This window comes from Hakea prostrata, chromosome 10, assembly GCF_041222555.1.
Source record: "Hakea prostrata isolate BN-2017 chromosome 10, UWA_Hpros_2, whole genome shotgun sequence".
NCBI lineage: Eukaryota > Viridiplantae > Streptophyta > Magnoliopsida > Proteales > Proteaceae > Hakea > Hakea prostrata.
In genome coordinates, this window is record NC_142609.1 from 13,148,450 (window position 1) to 13,158,916 (window position 10,467).

The window sequence follows — 10,467 nt, forward strand, 5'->3', positions numbered from 1 at the left end:
TGGTGTGTGTGCCATTTTTTGCGGCGAAACCATATCCTATCATGATGGTGGTAGTAGTTTGTAAATGTCAATGCATGAACAGTATGTCACACTTTTGAGTATTAATTTTCTATAACGTATCAATACGGCACCACATCACCAATATTGTATTGTTTGACATCCTTAGTGCAGATTGGTAGGAATGCACGTGCAAACATATCTCTAGATCAACTTTTTGTCTTTTTGTGAGTACAACTTGGTATTTCTAGAACCCAGATGCTTTACCTAGTTGTGCTCCCCTCACACCCATCCATCCAGTGGCAGAGCTTCTCCGTGGCCAGAGAGCCTTGGCTCCCCCCCCCCCCCAGGATGGACTTTTAAACTTTCCTAAAGAGATTCCTCTGGCCTTCTTTGTGTGAAATATCAACACTCCCCTTCCTTAAAGAGACCCCTTTAGCCCACTTTTCACATGTGAAATACTAGCACTTGCCCCTACCCTTGCCTCTACCACACATTAGTAGAGCCTCCACCACTGAGCATAGACAACGTGAACTAAAAGTGGGTCTCCCTCCTAAATATATAGTGAAAATTTGTGAGGGAAAGCACAATCATTTTCCCTCAGGGATAGAGAATTCTAACTCATATATTCATACACTTCTATATTGAGCGTAAGTTCATCTTGACCATGCAACCAAGTTCTCTTTAAATTTAATTATAAATATCTAAAATAGGTTAAAAAGATATTTTCTTATGTGACAAAACATGATATTAATAACCTTCTGATGTTAAAAATTTAATACCAAAAGGTTCCCGTCCCAATTTTCATTAATATATTAATGTTCCTTGTCAAAAAAAAAATTAAAGATTATATCATTATATATGTTACATAATATATTTTCAATTTTTGTAGAACATGATGCATTTTCTTGCATATGAGGAATATAATGCATAGACTGTAATTTATACTATCTCAAGGCGACCATTTCCATGGATGCACACAACAAAAGTCAAAACTAAAACTTAGTTTTAAGGTTTGTTTGATTTAATTATTTTGAAATAAATAGAGAGTTCTAATGTAATTGTCTTGAGGGATAAAACAATTCTACTGCCCAAAAGAATATCTTTAGAGGTAATAAGAAACAATTTTCAATTTTCATGTTTAGATTTCTTTTGTCATTGGAACGTCAGTATCAAGTATGACTTTAAATACAATTGATTTGAAAATTAGTACCTAAACTAAAAGCTAAACCTTTTTAGTTAAAAATAACATCAAGTTGTTGTTGTTGGTGGTGTTACTATCTTATTTGGTTTTATCTGCTTTTATCTCCTAGAAGAAAATATTCTTGTCACACTGATCTCTTGAAGTTTAAAATTTTCAATCAATTATCTCTTTTATCTAATAATTATAATTAGATATTATGAAGCATCCTGTTGGCTTCAAATTTAGGCATGCCTATATGAAAGATGGATATTGGAACACTAGACTTGCCTCTTTAATTGATGACTCCAGGATTCTAGATTCTAAACTCAAACCAACTGCTTCTACTGTTGTTATATAGAAGAAAAAAAAAATTATTCCTTAAAAAGTCTTTATATGCTTCTTGTTGCGATTGAATTTGATTCCTTCAATGAATCGAGATGAAACCAAATAACATCTCTAGTATATCTTCAATGGTGATTTCCCTTTGTCACATCCACCAAGCCGATATCCATTTATCTGAATATCCGGGGATGTGATCCACAGCCTCATAGATTAGGTCTTAGACAATCACCAACCATTCCACACAATAGTCCAATCATAAGCAAGAATAAATCAAAGCAATAATATTAATAAAGAATCATAACAAGTATTGAGGATCTCAAACTAAATCAGAGCTTAGAAGTGACGTCAAATCTAAATTAAACAACTGGAAAGGAATAAAGTAAAGTCAAAATATCCTAAGTTTACATCAGCTACGTGTCCTTAAGAAAAGTATAGTTTCTAAATTCAAAAATCTCCGTATCACGAATGATATAGATAAGTTCATGAGTCAAACTATTTCTAGTACATGTAGGCAGAGACACAAACATTCTTCACTGTGAAAGTCATAGTCCCCAAAATCTTGTACACCGTATGGATCGGTCATCGGTGTCTCGTATTCTTGGATTTCTGCAACATCTAGATCTACAACAAAGTGTAAAACAATATTGTCCCTAAAGGAAAAGCTCAAAAGAACTCAACGAGTAGTTCACAAACAAATAACCAATATCATAATCCAAATCAATACATCACATAGTGCAATTGACATGAGGCAAAAGGCAAGTATGCAACTATACTCTAACAAATGCTAGTCTCTAATGGCAGACACACATTAAGATAGAACACCAGCATTCTCTGGTAGGTCTTGTCACTTTGATCTCTCACAAGTTGATTATCGGTCTTAAGATCCTGAGTAAGGGGTCAAGGCATCCTTCTCGGACTATCACCATAGTGGGGTGCAGGTCACCACTCTCTCACCACATCATTGGCATGAGTACTAGCACGTGTCTAGGATATACCTAGCCCAATGCAAATCATCTACTTAGTCACATCATACTAGGTTCAGGTATCTCCCCTCATGCTTCTGGCCTTCTTGGTTCAGTATACTTTCCTATCTAGAATCAACATTTTCTTCTTGGACTACGCCTTCTCTTAACTTTATTGGTCATCCACATATAATGGGATGGAAGATCTCTTGTCCCCTCATGCTTTTAGCCTTCTTGGGCGCCCAAGAGCCCAAGCGTATTATATGTAACTCTACCAATGAATGGCCTCCATGGCAATGTTGTTTAACCTCATGCTTCTCACATTCTTGGGTGCCCACCAACCAAATACCGCTGCGACAGGTCATTCGGCATCAATACCCCGTTGATAGGGTGATGATATGATAGGGTACCTAATCAAACTCTTCTAGACCACCTAGTCATGTTATCCAATAATCGTGAAAAGCGTTGAGGGGCATCATATGATTGTGTCCCTTACCACCTCCATTGATGTCCCAAGACAGAAAGACCTATATAGGTATTCCCCAGTTCACAATCACGACTTAATATAACAAAAAGATTCAATCATATTCTCAATTCACAAGGCAATCTAAGTTCATACAAACACATGTTGATCCATATATCAAGAGCATCATAAGTCACTTATATACTATAATTTCAACGTCATAATAATCATTTCTAAACCCTAAACAACATCATGAAAACATATAAGCAAATTTCATAACAATCAAGAATGTAACAATAGTTGTATGCAAGTGAACATCCTCACCATGCTATCAATTTGTAACCTTGTAAAAATAGGTCAAAGAGTACGTTCACGCTTCCCAAAAAGTCCTATTAACATGTTGGTTCAAAGTTAGAAACAATCCTAGAGATATGATGTTGAAAAGAGAAATAAACAACCAACACAACAAAGTGTGGTTGGTCAAGTGGGTTGCCTAGGGCAACTAGGGCAATCAACTCGAACATGCAATCTGCCAAAGCATGGGCTGGTCAATGAGTGGGTCGCTCGGGGCAACTAGCCTTGCAACCAGCCTTCTGTGTACGGATAAATTTGGCTCAAATCAACAGAAGGCATCCCGTTTGGGTTCTAAACTACTCCGAAAATACTTAGAAATTTATGAAATCATATTAGAACATGATCTATCGTAGTTTAGAGATCAAACAAAGCAAAAAGAATGAAAGCCTAACGAATCCTATATTAGGCCTTCTTTAAAATCTATCCAAAAGATTCACGGATGAACCAGAGTGAATGGGGATTCACTCTAGAGTAAAGAAGATAGAAGAATTAGGTTGTTGCAACAAGTAGAAGCCTTCAAATAGGTCTTGGCAATAGGAGGAATTAATCATAGAAGAAAATTAAAATGAAGAAGATGAATACTAATCTTTAAGAAAGCAAATCGACGTTCAAAAATCTTGACGGATGCTCTCTACACTTTCCTTCACATTGGGAAGGGTTCTCTTGAAGAGCTCTAACATTCCTAACGGCTTTAGAACATAATGACACGTTTTAGAACGAAAAATCATTAAATAGGCCTTAAAAATCACTTTTTGCCAAAATGCCCTTTTCCCCAAAATTGGGTGGGTCACCTAGGGCGACCAGGGTAGGCAACCAACCCATAGTACTTTTGTTCCAAGAGCAAGGTTAAGGCTCTAAATGTCCTAGCTTTGTCTTAAGTCTTATTCTATGCTATAAAAGAGTCCTACCTGGTTTTTCGGGACCTTCTACACATGTCATCATCATATTCTTGATCAATCTACTAACTCAGTCAACGTTTGAGTTAGTTCTTCTTCCAAATTATGACAAAACTCCCAACTCAGCATCATCTCCATCTAATTCCATTTGTTCAAAAACTAATCCAATGGTATCTACTTGAATGGCCCACAGTTGCCTTCTTCCCACACTTCAGGTTTTCAAACCTGCAATATGAATTTTTGGGTTAGGGTTTTGGGGGATTTCACATCCTTGGATACAGGGTTTCTTCTGTACCTATATAGTTATCTGAGAAAAATAAGGAAAATCCACAAGGATGAGTTCTACATAACTTAGTAAGGCAACAATCCACATATACCAAAATAGCATGAAATGCATAATTGATATGAGTGCAGTAAAGTCTAAGTATGCAACTAATAAGCTAACTATGCCAGTCTATACCTAGAAAGACACACATTAAGATGAACACCAGTCTCCTCTAGGTGGTCTCATACAGATCCTTCATGGCATCCAAGCCGTCTTTTGGGCGTCACCATCGAGGTATGCGATACAAGTCCAATCCAACAATGGCTAGGGTTATAGGGCCACAGACTCTCACCATGACCATTGGTATAAGTCTAGCTTGTGTTGGTCATATCCTAACCAATGCAAGGTCATAAAGGTAACATACTATATGTGGTCTATATACCTTTTCTCATGTATAATGCCCTTTTGGTCCAGTATCCTTATCCATCTAGGAGTTTCAATTCTTCACGGGATGAATACCGCATGTCAGATTTGAAGTCCCAAAACCTTATGGCCATCCACATATGTTAGGGCAGATGCCTCTCATGTCCCCTTACGACACCCAAGCCATCTTTTAGGCACCACCACGAGCCCTACTCCAAACATATGCAACCCTACCACTGCACAATACAATGGTGGGTCTGTGTCTCCTCACAACACTTAAGCCGTCTTTTGGATGCCCAAGGACTCAACCACTACTATCACAAGTCACTCGGCTTCAATTCCCAAGCTGAAAGGGGTAGTACCATATACATGGTGCACTAACCATGCATATAAACATCCTAACATGCATAAACAACAGCTATAATATGCATTAAAGGCACCAAGGGCAATGGCCTAGACCACAACCCCTAATGTATGATATTAGGTGTACCAAATCAAGCATTCCCTAAGTCAAAGTCACACATTCCATCACACCACCTCATGTAACTAAGTAAAGATCAGTAATAAGTAATCATGAATCATACATACATAGTAAACATACTTGATAGTAAGTTACAACATACTAAAGTTCATAAACATGCTTGGGTTATCAAAGAAGACAACATATCAGACAATTAGGTATAAATGTAATTGTTCCTTACCGGACTAATATATAAAATCTATTATATGAATTAGTTCCACACAAACCAGCACCTTTGTATATCCTAGTAGGTCATATGGTCATGTCCATGTAGTTATATTCATGCTTAAGAGTCAAACATGCCAAATCAAACATCAAAACAAATTCTGAAATAGGGCTGGTTGCTTGGCCAACGTACCAATTGCTAGGTCACTCTGGTAGTTTTCTTGATCCAAAAATCCAACCTTTGATCCCCCATCCAAGATAGGTTTTAGGATGATCATACGCATAGATCACGACCATGAATCACTAATTAAACGTCTTCAACTTCAAAAACAAGAAGATCTAATCTAAATTTCGGATGTAGACCTTAAAAACTTTTTTTTGAAAGAATTAGGATCTATTCTTATAGCATGATCTGATTGAGATCAATGGATCTTAACTTTTTTCCCAACCAACTCTTCTTCTAGCAGAGGCTTCTCAAGAAAAACATCTCCCAAAACAATAAAATAATGGGGTAATTTTCATCTGGACCCCCTAAGGTTTGGTCTATGTCATTTTTAGTCACAAATTCTCTAACTTTACAAGTCCACCTCCCTTGTACTATAGAAAAAAGTCAATTTAAGGACAAATTATCACTTTTATGACAATTTACCCTTGATCTTGAGTTGGAGCCAAGTGTTAGCTTGGTGAATTTCAAACTCGACACAAACATCTCTAGTTTAAACACCTATTTGGGATTTAGCCCTTGGCTTGACAAATTTTGGCATAATACTTTCTTTGTGAATCTTGTTTCGATAGGTGGTTGATCGCAAATTGTATTCTTCTGCTATTGAGTTAAGGAGATACTCCTTCGACTCATTTTTCTTAATGAATTTATAGTTTTTTACTAAAGAAATCAAGAATTGTACTCTTCCTGGTTTGAAGGATTAAGGGACTCAAAGTTCCATAAATTAGTGGTTTTTAAACCTAATGGTAAAATTACACATGCAGAAAACATGTTAATCCAGGATTAAGTCAATGTTATATTGTCCAGATTGTTGGTTCTAGGATTAAAGAAGTGGGAAAGAGAAAGGTTTGCAACAATTATTATGATTGCGTTGATTCATCTAGAAAAATTTATGGGTTTGTCCCAAGTTTAAGTCAAAATGTGTGTCTATATAATTTAACGTAATTTAATAAAAATAATACAAAGAACCCTGAGTTGCATGCTCTTTTGTACCCTATTTAAAAATGCATGCATGCATGTCTTCAAAGAAAAATGAGTGCGAAGGAGTGTGAGTTGATTGGAGTTTTAGATGGCCTTTCAAATCTATTTAATAACATAATTTTTAATTATATCCAATATTAACTATCAAATGTTATATGTTTTGGTACAATTATAGACATATTAATGATATTCTATTAGATTATGAGGTCACAGATATTTTAGAAAAGAAAATGTAGCCATTTTCCTGTTTATGTTTTTTATAATAGTACTTGGTATGATTTTTGCTAATACTATTGGGATGTTTTAAACCATGATTTATGTTTCTTTTGTATGATGTTTTCCATCCTACAAAAGCGTTGTCATTGGGTGTCAACCGCACGCTTTTGTTCATATAATTTCCAAATTTGTGTTGGCTTCTAAGGTTTCATACTTTCAATTTATCCTTTTTCTTTTCGGTAGAAGAACTTTCAACTCATCAGCTTGTGTAACTATTTGTATAGAACAATTTAAACCTTTTGCAAACCATATTGTCCTTTATTTCTCCTTTTCAAACTAGTTGTTTTTATCTTTGGAAGATCAATTTTGGACAAACATTGTTTGGTACAGGAAAATTTTCATTACTTGTTTTATAGAGAAAAAAAATAATGGATAAATGACAAGGCTAAACAATTAAAACAATCAAGGACACTCTTATAATGGAGATAGAAATAGGAAACAACCAATTTACTGGGGAACGAACTTTTATTTGTGGGGTTCCCATTTTGTTTTTTTGTTGTTTTGAAATAAAACAATTTATACCCTATTTTGTTGGGCTGATTTGTCAAATTTGTCAAGTAGATTTCCATTGCCATCTTCGAAATTGAATCAGCTATGGGTGGGGGTAGATCTACATATTCTATTGAGTAATGCAATTTAATTGTGGGGTCTATGTGCTATGGAGTTTTTTGATCTGCCTCACCTATACCCATGTGGGTAACATTTTATGAAAACCTATTTTGATTTTTTTTGAAATCATGCATCACAAATGTTGTCAAATGGACTTTCTTAGTTTTTTAGAAGAAAGAGATATGCAAGGAGACTATATACATATATACGAAGCCACAAATGCACCTCTTGCAAATATTATTTGAAATTCTTTAGGAATTATACTAGGGAAAACAAAAGATTTACCATAGAGGATATTTTTGGTAGTGTAGCCAGAGAGGATTGACTCCTTTAACAAATGCAAATGATTAGCAAGTTTGATAGTGTTTTTCTATCGATAAATTTAAAAATGACTACTTAGAGATGTAGAAGAAAGGTTTTGTATTTATTGGAGATTCCATATGTTGTGGAGCCTTTTTGAGCTTCAAAATGTATGGGTGGAGTTAGTCTATGAAGAAATGAAAAACCTAGGAAATCCAAAAAAATAGCTACAAATTCCGTCTCTCTTTGGAAAACAAGAGACCTTTTAGATGTGTTTTTGCCAGGTAGCTTGAAGGGCAATAGACCGAGGGTCACGTGGTATTCCCACCCCAAGAATAATCTGCGAATGGCAAAAGAATATGGGGGGGCACTTGGCGCGGACAATCTCCTTGCTTGCGTTCCTTGTTGGTTTCATCGCGATAGGACCGGTCTTCTCGTTTTTGTGACCACATGTTTTCTTATGGTGGGGAGGCTTGGGGGTTATGCCTAACCCAGTACCAAATACAAACAAATGGCTATGAGAAAGCCTCACCATGGGTCATACGTCACTAGCCACGGGATGGAGCACGAGGATCTTGAAACATGGGACAATTCAATGGACAAACAAGGGTTTTCAAAAGCTAACTAGCTTGAGCTTTAGTAAAGGCAACAAAGGAAGGCATGCACTACGCGGTTTCTGGTTTGGGTTAATGAAGACAAGTTACCCAATCTCCTCCAGAATCATCCGGAACAAAATTGCCCCATCCACCTCATCACTGATCTGGTAGAAATCAAATTGAAATTAGGCAATACAATGTTCTGTAATTTTAAATCCCCAGGACTCTTAAACCATCTAAATAGGTTGGCCAAAAAAATAGCTACCAATTCCAAACTCTAGTTGGAACCCATAGGCCAGACCTGTTAAACTGTGTTATTTGGCTTTAAATCAGTAGTATCTCTTCCTTTTCTTTGATAAAAAAAATAAAAAAAATAACAAATAAAAAGAAGAAGAATAAAGCACTTCCTATGGAGGGCTGCACATGAGGTACTAACATTAGGTGACACCTTATTCTTAAGGAAAGGTACTGCCCTCCCCTTTGTCTTTTGTACCTCAAGTAATGAATCATTTGCTCATGCTTTTTTTCATTGTAAATATGTAAATGAGTCTTGGTAGTTATCTCCTCTTAGAATTGACACTTCCAACTTTCGTGGAGGATCTTTGTTTAATTATTTTAACTTTATATGTTTAAGATTCAAAGATGCAGTTGACATGCATGTTGTACATATTTTATGGAGTTCATTAATGTGGTGTACTTGGAAATCTAGAAACATTGCACTATTTAGAGGCCATTGTCCTGTAGTTTTGAGTATTCTGAACATATTGTCTCTGTCTGTTGCTAAGATTCAGCACTCAAATGCTTACTTAAATAGCATCAACTAGTGTTACCCCATTTACAGCACCAACCAGCCTAGAAGAGGCAGATACTTTTCTCTTGTATTTAGATGGAGCATGGAATAAGCAGGATGGGATGGGAGGTTATGGATGTGTTGCTTTGGGATCACTCGAGCATATTCATTGCTACTCAAGCTAGTTCCATCTATGGGCTATCATCTATTGCTATGGAGATAGATGCCATATGTGATGGTACAATGCTAGCCGTCTCTATGCAAATTCCAAAACTTGTGGTACACTGGGATTACCAGCCAGCTATAGCAGCCTTGAATGGGCAGCAACAACAACTTGATTGGGTCTCAGTCATACTCATCCATGAAGCAACGAAACCTAGTAGTTAGTTTCCTTTATAGTCTTCCAGTTCATTAGTAGATTTCATAATCTATATGCAGATTATATTGCAAAAGAAGCAAAGCAATTTTCTCTTGGTAGATGTTGGTGGAACATGCCACCATTGTTTGTTGTGGACAATAGCTTCTTAACCTCTAGGAATGTTTTTGTGGAGAGTTTAATCTTAATATCATTTGGGTAAAGGGAGAAAAAAAGAAAGACTAAAGAGGTCTCAGGTTGAACCTCCTTCTCTCCACCCATTCCCAGTACTTTCTCATCTTGTGTACCTATGGTCCCCTAGCCTTTTTTTTTTTTTTTTGGGGGGGGGGGGGGGGGGGGGGGTCAAATCATTGCAAATTTTCAATAATATAAAACACTCAAAATCAGAAGATTTGGAGGATAGAACATAAGGGTTAAAAATAAATGTAGGTGAAACACCCCCACCACCACCAAGTCCTAACCAACTGAAACCGCCGAGCCCCACGAGGTAGGAAATCAACCAATATATTATTGTTTCTAGGAATAAAATGACAAACAACCTGACTAGAACTTCTTCTAGCTAACTTTAAATTCTCAGTCATAAGTCCTCTGCTCTAAAATAACTATTTGACAAGCATAATTTAATTGAATTAAAGCTTTGTAACGCTAATAGATTGGGCCAAAATCAAACCATCCCTGAAGGCTTCAAGCTCCATTACACACGTAGAAAGACTCAAGCTTCCCTTGTACAGAGTTGTGATGAAATT